General features: G+C 50.2%; 1 protein-coding gene across 1 annotated transcript in view; it reads left to right on the top strand.

The window, feature by feature from the left end:
• The window catches only part of LOC124607652, a 653970-nt gene that overhangs the window by 41142 nt on the left and 594603 nt on the right, over nucleotides 1-18225 (top strand). The window lies entirely within an intron of this gene.

Consider the following 18225-nt stretch of genomic DNA (forward strand, 5'->3'; position numbering starts at 1 on the left):
ACTGGCGTAGTACGAACGAAAGTAATGCCAGTAAACGGAATTTGTTATTAACTTGTCCATTTATTTCTTGTCCCTGAATTTTAATTCCAAGTTTCCCCGTGGATTCATTTAGCGCTTGCTAATTGTGTGACCGATAGAAAATACTGAATCCTGTTGTCTCTCCTGTGGACCAGTGCTGTTGTGAGCCTGTCTTAAGATATCCCATAACAGCAGCCATATTTCAGAGGAGAAAAACAAAGCTAGCTTTTGAGAATATACCGACATTTATTGACGGGTTCATACAGTGATAAACAGGTGGCAAGGGATTACGAAAGACGTTAATGAAGTTCGTACTTCATTAAAATTATAATCTGTTCGGTATAGGATGTTCAATGTTTATTTAATTTCATTTTCACGAAGCAACAATGCACCATTATACGACGCTCTGCTTACAGTAAGTGGCGCAAGTGTTTCCATCGCGGTTATATAATGTTGAATGATGAAGAACCAAGTGATTTTGTAGATGACCGGTAGGAGATGACAACCTATCCTACTTTTTCCGGAATATACGGTTTTAGCGGCCAATTCAAATCTTTTTCACACTAAGTCGGAGCAGTCTGTCTCTCTGGCTACCGGATGTGAGGTTAGCCAAATTCCTTATGGACGTACAGTGCTGTTTCAGCCGTGCGGTACCCCTGGCGGAAATTCGCAACACCAAAAAATGATTAATTTAGAGTAATGAAATTTCGGGAATATATTTGTGAAGGTAACATACGTATTTAAGTGATTAACTTTGCAAGATCACAGATTAATGTAAGCGCGAGACAAGCCATCGCAAATGTGAAATGTTGGTACACTGATAACGGTGTAACCGCCGTATTTTTGAATACAATCATGCAAACATACATTTATTTTATTGTACAGGTGCCGGATGTAAGTTCGTGGGATGAAGTGCCACGTAGTTTGCACTTGGTCGGTCAGTACAGGGACGGTTAATGCTGTTTGTGGATAATGGTGGAGTTTTCGTCCGATGATGTCTCACATGTGCTCCAATGGAGACAGATCTGATCATCATGCAGACCAAGGAAACATGTCGACACTCTGTAGAGCACTTCGTGTTACAACAGCGGTATGTGGGCGAGTGTTATCCAGTTGGAAAACACCCCCTGGAATGCTGGGTGCTTGGAATAACCACGAGAGTGCTCTTGCTGTCGTACGAAATCGCATCTCAGACTATAACTCCAGGTGTAGGTCCAGTGTGTCTAGCATGCAGACAGGTTGGTTGCAGAGACTCAACTAGCCTCCTCCTAACCATCACACGGCAATAACTGGCACCGAGGCAGATCCAGATTTCATCAGAAAACACAACAGACGTCCACTCTGCCCTCCAATGAGCTCTCGTTTGACACCACTGAATGCGCAAATGGCAGTGGTTCGGGGGTCAGTGGAATGAACGGTACAGGGCATCTGGCTCGGAGATGTCCTTGAAGTAGTATATTTGTAACATTTCCTCGTTTCCCTGTGGCGTCAACTGCTGCTCAGATTCCTGCTGCAGGTGCAGTTCGATGTGCCAGAGATATACGCCGAACACGATGGTCTTCCGTCACGATAGTGCCACATGGCCGTCCCGAGCCCGGTGTTCTTGCGACCGCACGTTCTCGTGAACACCGCTGCCAGCAGTCATGTACGGTGGCTACATTCTTGCTAAGCCTTTCTGCAATACCGCAGAAGGAACATCAAGCTTTCGTAAACCTATTACACGATCTTCTTGAAACTGAGTGCGGTATTGATAATGGCATCCTTGCCGCCTTAAATACGTTCTTACTAACATCAACTCATCACTTCCAGTCTCAACTGTAAAGCCGTTGGCACACGGACTGTGCCTCCTAACGTTGAGCGTGCCGAGTTTCTGACGTCATAGCGTGGAATAGTACGTTCGGGAGTCTTTCCGAACGTGCAGAGCAATATCTGGCATCTCAGATATTCTGAGCGTGCGTCTGAGCGTTGACCAATGAGATGGCACAACGCCACCTACTTCACATGCACGCCGTCTCCCTTCAGTACAGAGTTGTGAGGCGCCATATTGGCATTCATTTCAAGCCCATATGTGTATATGCCGTTTCTGAGTACCCTCAAATTGAGAATCGCTGGACAACCCGTTGTTAACTTTGTGATTCGTTCCAATAAAATAATGAGGAACATCATATTCGTGGCAAAAGAATTATTGTTACTTGCGTATTGTGAGAGTAGGTTATTTGAAGGCAGCGACACACTGAAGATCCACCCAAAACGCATTGTTCTTGGTACGATTTGTTATAATTAAATTTCAATTAGTAACATATCTGCGATTAAGGTTTTCAGCAAGCGGTGACATACTGATTAATAACAAGAAACGTGGTGTTGGTTTAGCGTAGTGGGTAAAAAATGGTTCAAATGGCTCTGAGTACTATGGGACTTATCATCTGTGGTCATCAGTCCCCTAGAACTTAGAACTACTTAAAACCGAGCGAGGTGGCGCAGTGGTTAGACACTGGACTCGCATTCGGGAGGACGACGGTTCAATCCCGCGTCCGGCCGTCCTGATTTAGGTTTTCCGTGATTTCCCTAAATCGCTCCAGGCAAATGCCGGGATGGTTCCTTTCAAAGGGCACGGCTGACTTCCTTCCCCGTCCTTCCCTAATCCGATGAGACCGATGACCTCGCTGTCTGGTCTCCTTCCCCAAACCAACCAACCAACCAACTACTTAAACCTAACTAACCTAAGGACATCACACACATCCATGCCCGACGCAGGATTCGAACCTGCGACCGTAGCAGTCGCGCGGTTCCGGACTGCGCGCCTAGAACCGCTCGGCCACCGCGGCCGGCGTAGCGTAGTGGGTAGTGTCAATGCTCTGTATCATGTTGGTTGCTAAGGCCGTGGTTCGCATCTCGACATTACAGAAATTTTTTCCCCAACATTCGCGTTTTTATTAGGTTCTGATACTTTATTATTAGTTGAATATAAGTATATACTGTATTACTGATATTATGTAGATATAATTTCACCTTTTTTTGAGGGGTGACTGTTCGATTGGCTTAATCTACAGGACAGCTTGCGCTACTTGTATAAAGATATTTTGCTCCTTTTTCTTTTACGCTTCGTAATTCACATGTTTAAGATTCTGCTTCTGGGCAGGAACAGTGATCAAGTAAGACTGACCTTGGGGTTTTACTAAAATGTGGGGATGATGAAATAATGTTTATTTTGTGCGGAGAAGTATTCCAAATTTGTACCGCACTGTTTGTAATGGAACTTTTATAAGCCTGTGTCCTTATTGATTGGACATGGTACGTTCCTTTTCGTGGACGATGGAGGAAATGTGCGTTTTAATAGGGCTAACGTGAGAATTTTACACGCGCTCGTTTAGTAAACATGGTGATATACGAACTTGAAACATCCCGCAACTGGCGCTGGAGTGTGTTGTGATCGTGTATACCACGTTGGGGCCCACGTACCGTATGCACAAGTCGCATCATTTCTGAGCGTTCATCAGCACGTTGAACTTGGCACGCTCAACGTTGACGTTCCACAGCACGGTCCGTGTGCCGACGGCTTAACTAACGCTCACGACCGTTACTGCGTGTATACGAAGCAAACCTCATAGTAGCGCCACTCTTGGGCGACAGGCGCGAAATTGAAATAGACATCATCTGTCAGATATAGAAAAACGCGCACCATCTTTCGTTTGTGTCGCACAATTCCTTCTTGATGTTGAAATTTTTTTTCTGGCAGTGTGGTTTGCGAATTGGCCAGGTACGCCGCGCCGCATGCTGACGTAGCGCCCCACCAAGCCTGCCTTGTAATCAGGAGCGACGCTCTGCTGTGTGGTGATGAGCTGCGCTACGCTGCGGACTCTATTAGGCGCATCCGGCCGTGGCCGGCTTCTAATTTTAGCGCCGCCTGCCGGGCACCTCTTAATTGTAGGACGAGGTTTTAATCCTCGGCTCGCTGCAGAGGCAGGGAGCGAATGTCAAGGGAGCGCGTGACCCGCGCCAAGGTTGCTAGAATCACCGTAGTACCGCAACCCCCCCCCCCCCCCTCGACCCCACCCCCCTCCCCCACTCCGTCTCTCGCATTCCAGCAACCTGCAGCACCTATGCACATAATGCGAGCGTTCCCCACTGTCAGTAATACGTGCCAGCTGAATAATTTACCAAGTACGCGTATTTGCCAGCGTTGTTTTGAACTGAAAATGTCTGCTAGATAATACATGCAGCAAAAGGAAAGAGCACCGCAGTATCCCAATTATTATTTATATTTTCCGTCTTAAAGCGTAAGCCAAAGTTATTGCCCGTCGGATAACCGAAGTTAAGCACCGTGGGGCTTGGCCAGCGCTTGGATGGGCCACCGTCCAGATACGTCGAGGGCTTTTGGCAAACAGAAGTGCACTCAGCCCTCGGGATCCGTGGAGAGATACAGAAGGATCACCGTGCACATGACAGTGGCGAATTTGATTGTCAGCATTGCAATCCGTCTGGGCCTGAAATGAGATATATGCCAAGTGAGTCCACAAGATTGTGCAGGGATGTAGCGGCTCCAGTCACGAAAACTTACAACATCCAGGACATCAGATCCGCATCCAGTGACGCCTGTCGGCTGAGGAGGAAACGACAGTCGGTCGGTACCATTGGGCTTCCAAGCCCTGTTTGGGAGGAATTTTAATCTTAAGCGTACAGTAGGCTGTTTTCCACCAGAAACGTTTCGCTGTCATCTACAAAGCATCACTGATCGTTCTGCAAGTATATGAGGCGTGTTTTTTTAAGTAAATAATGTTTTGAAATAAAAATCAAACGTGTAGACTTTTCATAGAAATTTTATTTTTACATGAAAACCGTACGTTGCTTCACTTTTCTACGTAATTCCTACCAATACCAATACACTTATCGCATCGTACAACCATCCTCGTAGAAATCTGCCACCTCAGCATAACTTTCGATACTGTAAACGTTCTGTAACAATTGCGTAGGCACAGTTCTTAACTTTCAGTCATTTCTGACGATTTCTTAGAGAAAGTTGATGGAAATGTAAATGCCGCGTGGCTAAGGCCTCCCGTCGGGTAGACCATTCGCCTGGTGCAAGTCTTTCAAGTTGACGCCACTTCGGCGACTTGCGTGTCGATGGGTATGAAATGATGATGATAAGAACAACACAGCACCCAGTCCCTGAGCGGCGAAAATCTCCGACCCAGCCGGGAATCGAACCCGGGCCGTTAGGCATGACATTCAGTTGATGGAAAGGTGAGAGAGAACAGAACAGACGTTATGTGATGAGCTTCCTCAAGCGTCAAGTGGAAATTCTCCGTAGAATCAATGAGCAAAAGAGCACTGACGAGAAGAAGGGACAGGATGATAAGATGTTTTAACACACATCAGCGAATAACTTCCATAATGCTTAAGGGAGCTGTATGGAAAGCCCAGAATTAGAATATATGAAAACGAGCTCCCCGTCCAAGACTCAGAATATCTACGGCCCGACTTGAGGCGTCAAATGGCTCTGAGCACTATGCGACATAACTTCTGAGGTCATCAGGCGCCTAGAACTAAGAACTAATTAAACCTAGCTAACGTAAGGACATCACACACATCCATGCCCGAGGCAGGATTCGAACCTGCGACCGTAGCAGTCGCCCGGTTCCAGACTGTAGCGCCTAGAACCGCACGGCCACTCCGGCCGGCCCTTGAGGCGTCGTGCTTGTGTGGTATGGAACGGCATGTGGTCAGAATACCACTCTAACGGGTGTTTTGCAGACTTTCTAGACAGTGGGCCCTCAGTTGGCAGTACGAGCCTGAGTACATCCCTTTACAGTCCCCCCGCGAAATCCTCGACAGAACCGGGAATCGAAGCCACACGGCAGCCATCTCAACGCTGACCAATCAACTAGGGGAACAGACCGGATTGGGATGCATCCAACAGAGAACTAAGAACGTTGGGTGCAAGTACTAGCGTGAGCTGAGCCGGTACCACAGGAGAGGAATTCGTGGCGGGCCGCATCTAACCTCTAAGAAGGCAGATACCCTGCTGGACATCAGATACAAATTCAGTTCCGCAGCTACGCGTCAGACCCTTATGTGGGGGATCCGAGTTCGATTCCTGGTACCGCCAGGCATTTTTCCGTAGAGGGAGCACTGGGCCAGGGCGCACTCAGCCTCGTGGTGCCAGTAGAAGAGCTACGTGATTGAGGGGTAGCGGCTCCAATGTCGAAAAGTCGACAGCAGTCTGTAGTCACCCAGTGTGCACGCACAGATGAAACGGTAAGCCTTTACAGATGGTGGTGCGATTGAGTCTCGTGCTCATCCGCGCGCGCACTGCCTCAGCGTAAGCATAAGGCAGCAGCGGTCAGTGAGACATTTATGTTTCAACTGGTCATTGTACGTAAACGTGGGTAAATGTGAGGACGGGGCGTAGACATGGGTAAATGTGAGGACGTGATAAAGTGGCAATCGTGTTTTGCCGTGCCCATGGCCGTGCGAAGTGTGAAGTAGCTGGATTTGTTGGCGTTTCGTGGCGGACTGTTCAACGTGTCAACAGGCACCGCCAAGAAACCCTGCATCAGAACTGCGGGTGAAAAAGATCCTGACGGGGAACGGAGATGTACTTCAAGGCCAGTGCATTAAAATCGCTTCAAACCCGGCAGGGGTTGCTGCAGGCAGTGAATGAAGGTCCATCCATCCCAGTTTGTTAGCGAGAGTACATTGCTACGGGAAACGCATCCAGTGAATATTTGGAGCCGGTTACATAGCAAGAGACGATTGCTCACACAGGCATATAAAAACAACTGCAGAAAAGTTCATGGGGCTGGAAAAGTATGTCACCGGTTTACCAGCACCCTATGACATCTCGATTGGCTTGTAAATTCACCTGAATTGTACCCCACAGGAAATCTCTGGGACATGGAACAGCGTGTAAAACATCAACAAACCCACAATTTGGTGGAACTGCGCGATCAGATCCTCAGCGAGTGGTCTAACCTGTATGCGACGTGCCTGCACAACCTTGTGGACTCACTTCCTAACCGAATCCAGGTGATTATCAAGTGCATGGATGGAATCACATGGCATTAAATGATGCTTGTTTTGATTTCTGTAGTACTGACTAATTTTTTGGCTGGGGAGCTTATATGTGCAATAAGTAAAATTTTGTTAATTGCTATCGTTTTAATGGCCAGAACAGACGTGCACCGACGTACCATGGGATAGGGGGCCACATATGGCTCAGGCGTGCTGTAAGCCCACCACACTGCCCCTTCCTAGCTATAGGAGACGTTCTGAGAAACGTTTGTGCAAGTGATTTGTGTAACATGCAACATCATCGTAAGCTGATGACGTCCGAACGGGATGGGGTGGTCGGTGCTTGACGGAAGGGAATTTCTATTTTGGCAGTGGTGCAGAAATTCGGCTTCACTCGTTCAACCATGTCCAGAGTGTACTGTGAGCGGCTGAGTGAGGGTGTCGCAGCAGACGAACTACCAGCCGTCTAGCCACCCTCGATGACCGTGGGCGGCGACATCTGAGACGGTTCGTCAATAGTGATAGAAGGGCAACAGTGCAACAAATCACGGCTCACTTCGACACGGACGTGCCAGACGCGTCTCCAGTGGCCAATCCGTAGGAACATGGATTCCATGAGATGTGGGAGGCTGTGCCGCACGCCGATGCCACTGTTAACCCAACGTCGTCCGGCACAACGGCTTGCATTTGTCGCCAATCACCAGGGATTGACTCTGGAACAATGTCTAACCTGATGTGGTTGGATGAAACACGGTTTCACTGCACCATGCCTATGCCGTGTGTGACGCAGACCACATGAATCGATAGATCCCGCCTGTCAACAACGTGTGGTCAAAGGCGGTTGTGTCTCTGTTATGGCCCGGGTTGCATTTTCCTGGTATGGAAAGGACCACCTAGTTGCTCTGGAAGGGACTTTAAATGGTCTGCGGTATGTTGAGCTGCTCGGGACCTGTTTACACCCATTTTTGATCTTCCAACACCGTGACGGTTCAGCGGTGTTTCAAGATGATAACGCCCCGCCACATCGCTCTCACGTCACCCGTGAGTGGTTCCAGCAACATGCAGAGGAGGTCCAAAGACCGAGACGGTCACCCTGGAACACAGATTTGAGTCCCTCGAGCATATCGGCAACGTCATAGAACGCAAGTTCCGTGTGAGGAATCCTGCACCCGCGAACAGACCAGAATTGGCTGCTGACCTGCAAACGATTTGGTGTCAGCTGCTTGCAGGAACTTGTAGATTCACTTCCACGGCCTCGCACTGCAGTCCCAAGGACCAGAGGAGGCCCCACGCAGTATTAGGTAGCTATCCCAAGACATTTGCTAAGTCAGTGGTCATTATGGTGATGTAAGGGTGTTCGCCTAATTTGGTGCCCTCGTTCCTTGAAAATGTCAAGCGTTTTCACGGAGAGGAGCTCATCACCATAATCGCGACGATAGTGGGATCCGCAGCGCTGTCACGGGGTTTTCTCGCAGACCGCTGCAGGATACGCATGTTGTGACTGCAGCAGGCCCGGCGATTTGCTAGGCGGCCTGGTGTGCTGGGGAGCCGGAGCTGCCCGGCATCCTTGAACCCGGCGATAACGCGGTCAGCGCCGCCGCCGCCGTCGGCGCGCTCCAGACTTGTCGCCTAGCACAACCTCCCGCCTGGCTCTCGCTTTGTGGTGCCCTGCGCGACTACTACCAACGCTTGCTTCTTATCAGTCTAGCACAGTTCTCGCAAATAGTTTATGTCTCGAGTCAAAAGGACTGACAAAGAAGAGTAACGGTATTGCTTCTTTACCCAGTCTTGCACGAACTTACGTGGTTGAAGCATGCGGGGCCCTAGCCACACGAGCTTGTGTTAGAAAGTGTCCCCGAAGTTCTACAGTTTCTATGAGGAGGCGTTCAATAAGTAATGCAGGTTGGTTTTACTCAAGATTCCAATATTCCATACTATTTTCCACTCTTTTGGCTACAAAATCCTGTTTTTCAACATAATCTCCGTTCAGTGCTACGATCTTAAACCACCCTACTGGGAAGGCCTGATGCTCGCATGGTGCTAATCTAGTGATCGACGACAAAGCGGTGTCGTGATGCATCGAGTTCTCCATCCCGCAGAGCGCATCCTTCAGTAGGCTAAACGGATGGAAGTCGGGAGGTACTGTAGGGTGCATGAGGAAGAACAGTCCAATGGAGTTCTGTGAACTCCTCTCGGATGCACAGGCTTGTGTTAGGCCTTACACTGTCATGGAGAAGGAGTTCATTTCCATTTGGCAACGAACACGCGAAAGTCGTTTCTTCAGTTTTCTGGGGACAGCACAATAAACTTCAGAGTTGATCATTGCACCATGAGGAATGTAATCGAATAGAATAACCCCTTCAGAGTTCCAGAAGACCATAGTCACTACTTCAACGGGTAAGGAAATGGCTTGGAATAGCTCTTCGGAGGAGAGGTGGTGTAGCACCACTCCATGGATTGCCGTTTTGTTTCCGGTCCAAAGTGATGAACCCATGTCTCATCGCCTGTGACGATGTTCGACAAAAAATTGTCGCGATGAGCCTCGTACCGCGCAAGCAGTTCAGCACTGGTGGTCCTTCGTTGCTCTCTGTGATCTCCTGTTAGGCGGCTACGAACCCCGTGGGCACACACCTTCGAGTACCCGAACTGGTGGACGAGTGTTTCAACACTACCAACAGGAACGTGGAGTTGTGTAGCGAGTTATTTGATTGTGATGCGTCAGTCACCTCGAATGAAAGTGTCCGCTCGTTCCAATAATGCAGGAGTCACAGGCCGCCACGCGGAGGTCGGAGTGGTTTGCGCGGCCTGGTTGCGATGATGATAGACGCCCCGCCCAACGATTCACCGTGCTGTTGTTCACTACCAGGTCTCCGTAGACATTCTGCAATCGTCTGTCAATATCTGCGATGCTCTGGTTTTCCTCCTATAAAAGATTCAACGACAGCTCTGCTTGGAACGCGCCTCCGTTACAGACGCCACTTTGAAGTCTATGTATAGCGCCGTCGCCTATCGGAACTTCATGGAACTATAGGGGCTGAAGCAGGAATGTTCCAGGTTGTACCGCAATAAATTCCGCATTTTTCAACGGAAGTGTAGCATTATTTATTGAATGCCCCTTGTAATTCTTGTACAGGGGTAGAATACCCTCATAAACAACCAACACACTGACCATCAGGGGGCGACAATCGAGAACGGTGTGCCGTACGGGTACTCGGACCTACAGTGGTCAGGAAACTAGGCCTCCATCCGGAACTTTTTATTTAAGTAATGTTGCCATCCACACGAAGGTGTGTCTGAATACCACAATGTATACTAGGCATGGTCATGTCGAAGGTGGTATGCCATTGCTCTCTTGCATCCTGTGAATAGACGTAGCTAGTCAGTTACAGGGCCAACAGTCCCCCTGCGGGTCCGGGGTAAGAACAGGCCCGAGGTTTTCCTGCCTGTCGTAAGAGGCGACTAAAAGGAGTTTCAACCGTTTCGGCCTTCCTTGTGATGGTCCCCTTTGGGGTTTGACCTCCATTTTTCAAAATTCTACAGAAGTACGAGCCTTTTGGGGAAGGACGCCTTACGTGGTGTCTCACTGGTCCTCAGTGCACTAAGACCTTGGCACTCAGCATTGTAACGGCGTTGTAACCACAACCACTATTCCTCAAATTGGGCCTAAACGCCTGATGGGTTGCACAAGTTACGCCCATAGTGCGTCCCCAGCTGCACCTACGATCATGATGGACTTACCATGGCACCCGAAATCCAGCACGATAGCCAGCCCATTGTGGTAGGGTCGTCATGTACCCTCTAGGTTGTAGCCCCCTGACAACACAGGGATCGTACTGCCGATACCTGAGCTGCACCCTCCCCACGTAGGCCAAGGAGTAGATGCCCGTCTCCTTGGGGCGTCAGGACTCCTGGCAACGGTCATCCTGCCAGGTGGCAATTGCTGAGGCTGGGTGGCGCCCGTGTGGAGAGCCCCTGGTTGGAGTGGGTGGTATCGGGGCGGACGTTTTGCAGATGAAACGTCAACATGTATCGGGTCGCTCTGCGGCCGAGTCTTTTAAAAAGAAAGGTACTGTCTCTGGTTCTGGTTCTCCTGCCCTTCCCCCTTGGCCACTCCCTGGGAGGGAGGACAGGCCTGCCGGCTTGGGGCGAAGTACTTCCCCCGCTATTTAGTCTGGTCTCGGACCGATGGGGGGACGTTCGCCACCTCCAAGCCCATGTTCTTTGTCCAGCACATCGAGGACATCTTCAGGGAAATCGAGGCTCTCAGTAAAATGCGTTCGGGGTCCGTTCTTATAAAGACCACCTCCGCCACTCAGTCGGCGGCGCTCCAGGCGTGCGACCGACAAGGGGACATCCCAGTGTCCATCGTCCCGCATCTGGCACTGAATAGGACGCAGGGGGTTATTTTTCATCGGGACCTCCTTCTGCAATCTGATGAGGAGCTCAGGGCCAACCTGGAGCGCCGAGGCGTGCATTTCGTCCGGCGAGTCCAGCGCGGCCCCAAAGACCGTCGCATCGACACCAGGGCCTTTATCCTCGCCTTTGAGGGGGACGTTCTACTGGAGAAGGTAAAGGTGATGTGCTACCGGTGCGACGTGCGACCTTACGTCCCGCTTCCTATGCACTGCTTTCAGTCGTCACGGTGTGAGGCTGAGCCCCTTTGTGGAGAATGTGGACGTCCTCTTCGTGAGGAACATACATGCACCCCACCACCTCGGTGCATCAATTGTCCTGGCATCCACTCGCCTAGATCTTTAGACTGCCCCACGTATCAAATGGAGAAGAAGATTCAACAATTAAAAACTTTGGATCGCCTCTCTTATTCTGAGGCCAGAAAGAAGTATGACCGCCTCCATCCCGTGACGTTGACAACTTCATTTGCCTCAGTTGTGTCCACTCCTTCCACTGTTTCCTCACCCCTATCCTGTCCCCCCTCCACCTCCTCACCCCATCTGGGGTCTATGCCTCCGCCTCCCAAATCCCTCCCTTCCAAATCCTCCTCCCTCGTGGCCCCTGCCCCCTCTGCCCCAGGTGCCACCCTTCCTCCTCCCCCCTCTCCGCCGCCTGAGAAGCGATCCTCTTCTCAGGCGTCCATCGGGGAAACGTTCCAGACCCAGGCTTCCGAGGTCCGGCGTTCCAAAACGGACCCCGCGCGTGAGGACCTTCTTCAGGTCCAGCCCACCATCCCCGTGCCTCATCGGCCTTCCCAGAAGGCCTCCAAGAAGAAGTCTTTATCCCCCTCTCCACCCCGGCGCGTTTCGTCTGACGCTCCATCTGTGAGTCGCTGCTCCCGGCTGTCCTTAGTTTCGCCAGGACGCTCTGCTGCCAGGCGCTCAGCTGGCCTCTCGTTGGCGACTGCTGCTGCCCCTCCTACGCAACCCGGGAAAGCGGCCGCAGCTGGCGACGACTCGATGGAACAGGATCCGCCTCCCGCCGGTTGTAGCGTTGTTCCCTCGAAACCTGGCCCTCCGCGGCCGTCGAGGTGACCAGCTCTTCACCCGTTTCGTTCCCCCTTTTTTCTGACTAGTGATGGCTTTGTTACATTGGAACATAAGAGGTATTCGATCTAATCGGGAGGAATTACAGCTGCTCCTCCGCCTGCACTGTCCGCTCGTCCTTGGTCTCCAGGAAACCAAGTTGCGCCCAACTGACCGTATTGCTTTTCCCCACTATACCTCGGAGCGGTCTGACCTCACCCCTGTGGACGGTATTCCAGCTCATGGTGGGGTCATGTTGCTCGTTCGGGACGATGTCTATTACCATCCCATCCCATTGACCACCCCACTCCAAGCAATAGCTGTCCGTATTACTCTTTCTGCCTTTACTTTTTCCGTTTGTACCGTCTACACTCCATCGTCATCTGCAGTTAGTCGGGCTGACATGATGCACCTGATTGTTCAGCTTCCTCCGCCGTTTTTATTGTTTGGTGACTTCAATGCCCATCATCCCCTTTGGGGCTCTCCTGCATCCTGTCAGAGAGGCTCCCTCTTGGCGGATGTCTTCAACCATCTCAATCTTGTCTGCCTCAATACTGGCGCCCCGACTTTCCTCTCGGACTCTACTCAGACCTACTCCCGCTTGGACCTCTCGATCTGTTCTACCACTCTTGCCCGTCGGTTCGAGTGGTATGTCCTTTCTGACACCTATTCGAGCGACCACTTCCCCTGTATCGTTCGTCTCCTGCACCACACCCCATCCCCACGTCCTTCGAGCTGGAACATACCGAAAGCTGACGGGACTTTACTCCTCCCTGGCGACCTATCCGGACCACGATTTTCTCAGTTGTGACAGTCAGGTCGAATACCTCACGGCTGTTATCATCCATGCTGCCGAACGTTCCATTCCTCGTACTACCTCTTCTTCATGTCGCGTTTCCATCCCCTGGTGGAATGAGGCTTGTAGAGACGCTATCCGTGCTCGACGACGTGCTTTACGCACCTTTCGCCGCCATCCTACGTTGGCGAATTGTATTGGATAGAAACGACTCCGAGCGCAATGCCGTAGAATCATCAAAGACAGCAAAAAAGCTTGTTGGGCCTCTTTCACCAGCTCCTTTAACAGTCTTACTCCCTCTTCTGTCGTCTGGGGTGGCCTGCGCAGGCTGTCGGGCATTAAGGCCCACTCCTCGGTACCTGGCCTCACTTCAGGTACTGAGGTCCTTGTTGATCCTGTGGATGTCTCCAACGCCTTCGGCCGCTTTTTCACGGAGGTTTCAAGCTCCGCCCATTACCACCCTGCCTTCCTTCCCAGGAAAGAGGCAGAAGAGGCTCGGCGACCTTCCTTAAACTCGCTGAATCTGGAAAATTATAATGCCCCCTTTACTATGCGGGAACTCGAACGTGCACTTGCACTGTCCCGGTCCTCTACTCCGGGGCCAGATGCCATTCACGTTCAGATGCTGGCCCACCTTTCTCCGGCAGGCAAAAGCTTCCTTCTTCGTACCTACAATCGCGTCTGGACCGAAGGTCAAGTCCCCATGCGTTGGCGTGACGCCGTCGTTGTTCCTATACTCAAACCCGGGAAGGATAGACACCTTCCTTCTAGTTAACGCCCCATTTCTCTTACAAGCTGTGTCTGTAAGGTGATGGAGCGCGTGGTTAACGCTTGGTTAGTTTAGATTCTTGAATCTCGACGGCTACTTACCAATGTTCAATGCGGCTTTCGTCGCCGCTCCGCTGTTGACCACCTTGTGACCTTGTCGACATTCATCATGAACAACTTTTTGCGAAAGCGCCAAACGGTAGCCGTGTTCTTCGATTTGGAGAAGGCTTATGATACCTGTTGGAGAGGAGGTATCCTCCGCACTATGCACAGGTGGGGTCTACGCGGTCGCCTGCCCCTTTTTATTGATTCCTTTTTAACAGATCGAATGTTTAGGGTACGTGTGGGTTCCATATTGTCCGACGTCTTCCTCCAGGAGAACGGAGTGCCTCAGGGCTCCGTCTTGAGCGTAGCCCTTTTTGCCATAGCGATCAATCCAATTATGGATTGCATTCCACCTAATGTCTCAGGCTCTCTTTTTGTCGATGACTTCGCGATCTACTGCAGTGCCCGGAGAACATGCCTCCTGGAGCGCTGCCTTCAGCGTTGTCTAGACAGCCTATACTCATGGAGTGTGGCAAATGGCTTACGGTTCTCTGAGGAGAAGACGGTTTGCATCAACTTTTGGCGATATAAAGCGTTCCTTCCGCCATCCTTACATCTCGGTCCCGTTGTTCTCCCATTCGTGGAAACAACTAAGTTTCTAGGGCTCACACTGGGCAGGAAACTTTGTTGGTCTCCGCACGTCTCTTATTTGGCTGCCCGTTGTACACGTTCCCTTAATGTCCTCAGAGTTCTTAGTGGTTCATCTTGGGGAGCGGATCGCACTGTCCTGCTTCGCTTGTATCGGTCCATAGTCCGATCAAAGCTGGATTATGGGAGCCTCGTCTACTCGTCTGCTCGGCCATCACTCTTACGCCGTCTCAACTCCATCCACCACTGGGGGTTACGTCTTGCGACCGGAGCTTTCTACACTAGTCCCGTCGAGAGTCTTTATGCTGAAGCTGCCGAATTACCATTGACCTACCGGCGCGACGTACTGCTTTGTCGGTATGCCTACCGGCTGTTGTCAATGCCCGACCACCCCTCTTACCAGTCCTCCTTCGCCGATTCTCTCGACCGTCAGTATGGGTTGTATGTGTCTGCCCTGCTGCCCCCTGGAGTCCGCTTTCGTCGCCTGCTTTGACAATTGGATTTTGCCCTCCCTACCACCTTCAGAGAGGGTGAGAGCCCGACACCACCGGTTCATATATATCTCGACCTCAGCTCGCTCCCGAAGGAGGGTACTCCGGCTGCAGTGTATTGCTCACCGTATGTCGAACTTCGTGCGCGACTTGCCAGTCACACCTTTATTTACACTGATGGCTCCAAAACTGACGATTGTGTCGGCTGTGCCTTTGTCGTCGGGGCCGGCACCTTTAAATACCGGCTCCTCGACCAATGTTCCAGCTTTACGGCCGAGCTTTTTGCTCTCCATCAGGCTGTTCAGTATGCCCGCCGCCACCGCCATTCATCGTATGTACTCTGCTCTGATTCACTTAGTGCTCTTCAGAGCCTTGGAGCTCTATATCCGGTCCATCCCTTGGTGCAACGGATCTAGCAGTCCCTCCATTCTTCTGCTGCTGATGGCTCTCCTGTCAGCTTTCTGTGGGTTCCCGGCCATGTAGGAGTGCCTGGGAATGAGGCTGCTGATGCTGCAGCCAAGGCTGCAGTTTTCCTGCCTCGGCCAGCCTCCCATTGTGTCCCGTCATCTGACATTAGTGGGGTTGTTTGTAAGAGGCTTGTGTCTTTGTGGTGGGATGCTTGGTCATCACTTCAAGGAAACAAGCTCCGGGCAGTAAAACCGTTTCCAACTGCTTGGACAACCTCCTCCCGACCATCTCGGCGAGAAGAGGTCCTTCTGACCAGGTTGCGGATTGGGCATTGCCGGTGACCCAGCCCCGCAGTGCCCTTGTGGTCATGCATTAACAATGCGCCATGTTTTATTGTCGTGTCCCCGTTTTAGTCAATCTCGTGTTGTCCTGTCTCTGCCATCTACTTTACAGGATATTTTAGCTGATGACGCTCGAGCAGCTGCTCGTGTTCTTCGTTTCATTACTTTGACTGGCTTGTCCAAAGACATCTAACTCCTTCACTTATTTTATCTGCATCTTTGTAAGAACTTTCTGGGGTCCCCCCCCCCCCCCCCCCCTTGAGTTTTACTAGATTCTATGTGCTCTAACAATTGTGACTAGGCGCTAATGACCTCAGTAGTTGAGCGCCCTTAACCCCCCCCCCCCCAAAAAAAAAGGCCAATAGCCTTGCCGCATTAGTAACACCAGTTCCCGTCAGATCACCGAAGTTAAAGCACTGTCGGGCTGGGCTAGCACTTGGATGGGTGACCATCTGGTCTGTCGAGCGCTGTTGGCAAACGGGGTGCACTCAGCCCTTGTGAGGCAAACTGAGGAGCTACTTGATTGAGAAGTAGCGGCTCCGGTCTCGTAAACTGACATACGGCCTGGAGAGCGGTGTGCTGACCACATGCCCCTCCGTATACGCATTCAGTGACGCCCATGGTCTGAGGATGACACGGCGGCCGGTCGGTGCCGTTGGGCCATCCACGGCCTGTTCGGACGGAGTTTAGTTTAGTTTAGTCAGCTGTAGGGGAAATGTGCAGTTATGACGTGGATTCCGAACGACGTCGCAACTTGGCATTTTTCACATTAATAAACATTGCCGAAGGTGGAAGAAGCGACATCGTTTTTTTTATCAGTCCTCTGACTAGTTTGAGGCGGTCCGCCACCAGTACACTCAACGTCCTCAATTATTTGTTGGGTATACTTCAGTATTTCTTTCGGCAGTTTTTATCCTCTATAGCACTGGCAGGCAACCGCAGTTGGTTTCAGTCAGAAATTCTGACGGGGAGAGAGAGAGACGCTGCGGAATTTTGCAACAGAAGTTTTTAAGCGGCTATTTTAAAGTGTCGTAAGTATAGACACAATGCTTATGATGCGTAAATAAATGTAAACATCGGTAGAAGGGGTGAATGTAAAATGAACGTACTCTCAAAAACGCATGTTTTGGTGCATTATTTGTTGGTGTGACGTGTTGGCAAAGTGGGGCGATTCATATCGGTTCGTTATCCCATAACATTAACGCCACGGACGCTGTCTGTGCAAACTGCTACCAAGGGAAAATTTTGGAAGTGATTCCACCTTTTGTGGAGAAATTGTTTTATACTATGTAACGATGAAAATTGTGGTTGTAAACAAAACGAATTGCTCCGTGAACCACGTACACAGCGCCGCCAAGCGATTTAGTCCAGTTGGCTTCGGTTTAATGCAGTTGGCTTCCAAAAATTTTCGCTTGGTACCAGTTTGCACTTGTCTCGTGATTGAGAATGTTGACGTGATACAGTGTATCGAATGAACAATTTTATGTGACTGATATAACACTGGTAAGCTAGGACGCCATATTCTAGTTGTTGTACTATGTCTCTTATCAGTTGTGAAGTGTATCATATTTTCTGACACCAGGTTTGTGTTGTATCTTCTAGGCTTCGAAAATGACGTAAAGTCGAAACGCTTAAGATGATGTTGAAAAAATAAAGTGTGGCCAGGACTAAGAAAAGTTATTAAAAGTGCATCCAAATGGCCGCTTCGCCTCACAGGATTTTCATGCAAATTGCAACCAGTCTCATTTCTCGTACTCCTAATTACTTTCTTCGGTCTCTCAATCCACGTCCTGTGCTCAGTAGACCGCTCAAGCCATTCAGTATGTACTGTAATTCTTCCTCGCTTCCACTGAGACAGCATTGTCATCAGCCATTATTCTCATCATTGATATCCTCACAATTGAAATAATGAATCTGTATTTTTTCTGTCATTGCTTCTTCGATCTACAGATTGAATGTTAGGAGAAGAGACTGTATCCCTGTAGTACAACCTTTCTAGTCCTTGCACTCCTTTCTTGGTCATCCATTCTTCTTATTCCTTTCTTGATCTTGTGCATAGTCGTATATTACACGTCTTTCCCTAGTGCTCACACCATTTTTCTGAGAATTTCGTACATCTTGCATTATTTTATTGATTATGTTGTCGATCGCTTATTCCAGGTGAAGAAATCCTATGTACATACCTTGATTTTTGTTAAGTATAGCTGCCATTACAAATAACA

Source organism: Schistocerca americana, chromosome 1 (genome assembly GCF_021461395.2).
Source record: "Schistocerca americana isolate TAMUIC-IGC-003095 chromosome 1, iqSchAmer2.1, whole genome shotgun sequence".
Taxonomy (NCBI): Eukaryota; Metazoa; Arthropoda; class Insecta; order Orthoptera; family Acrididae; genus Schistocerca; species Schistocerca americana.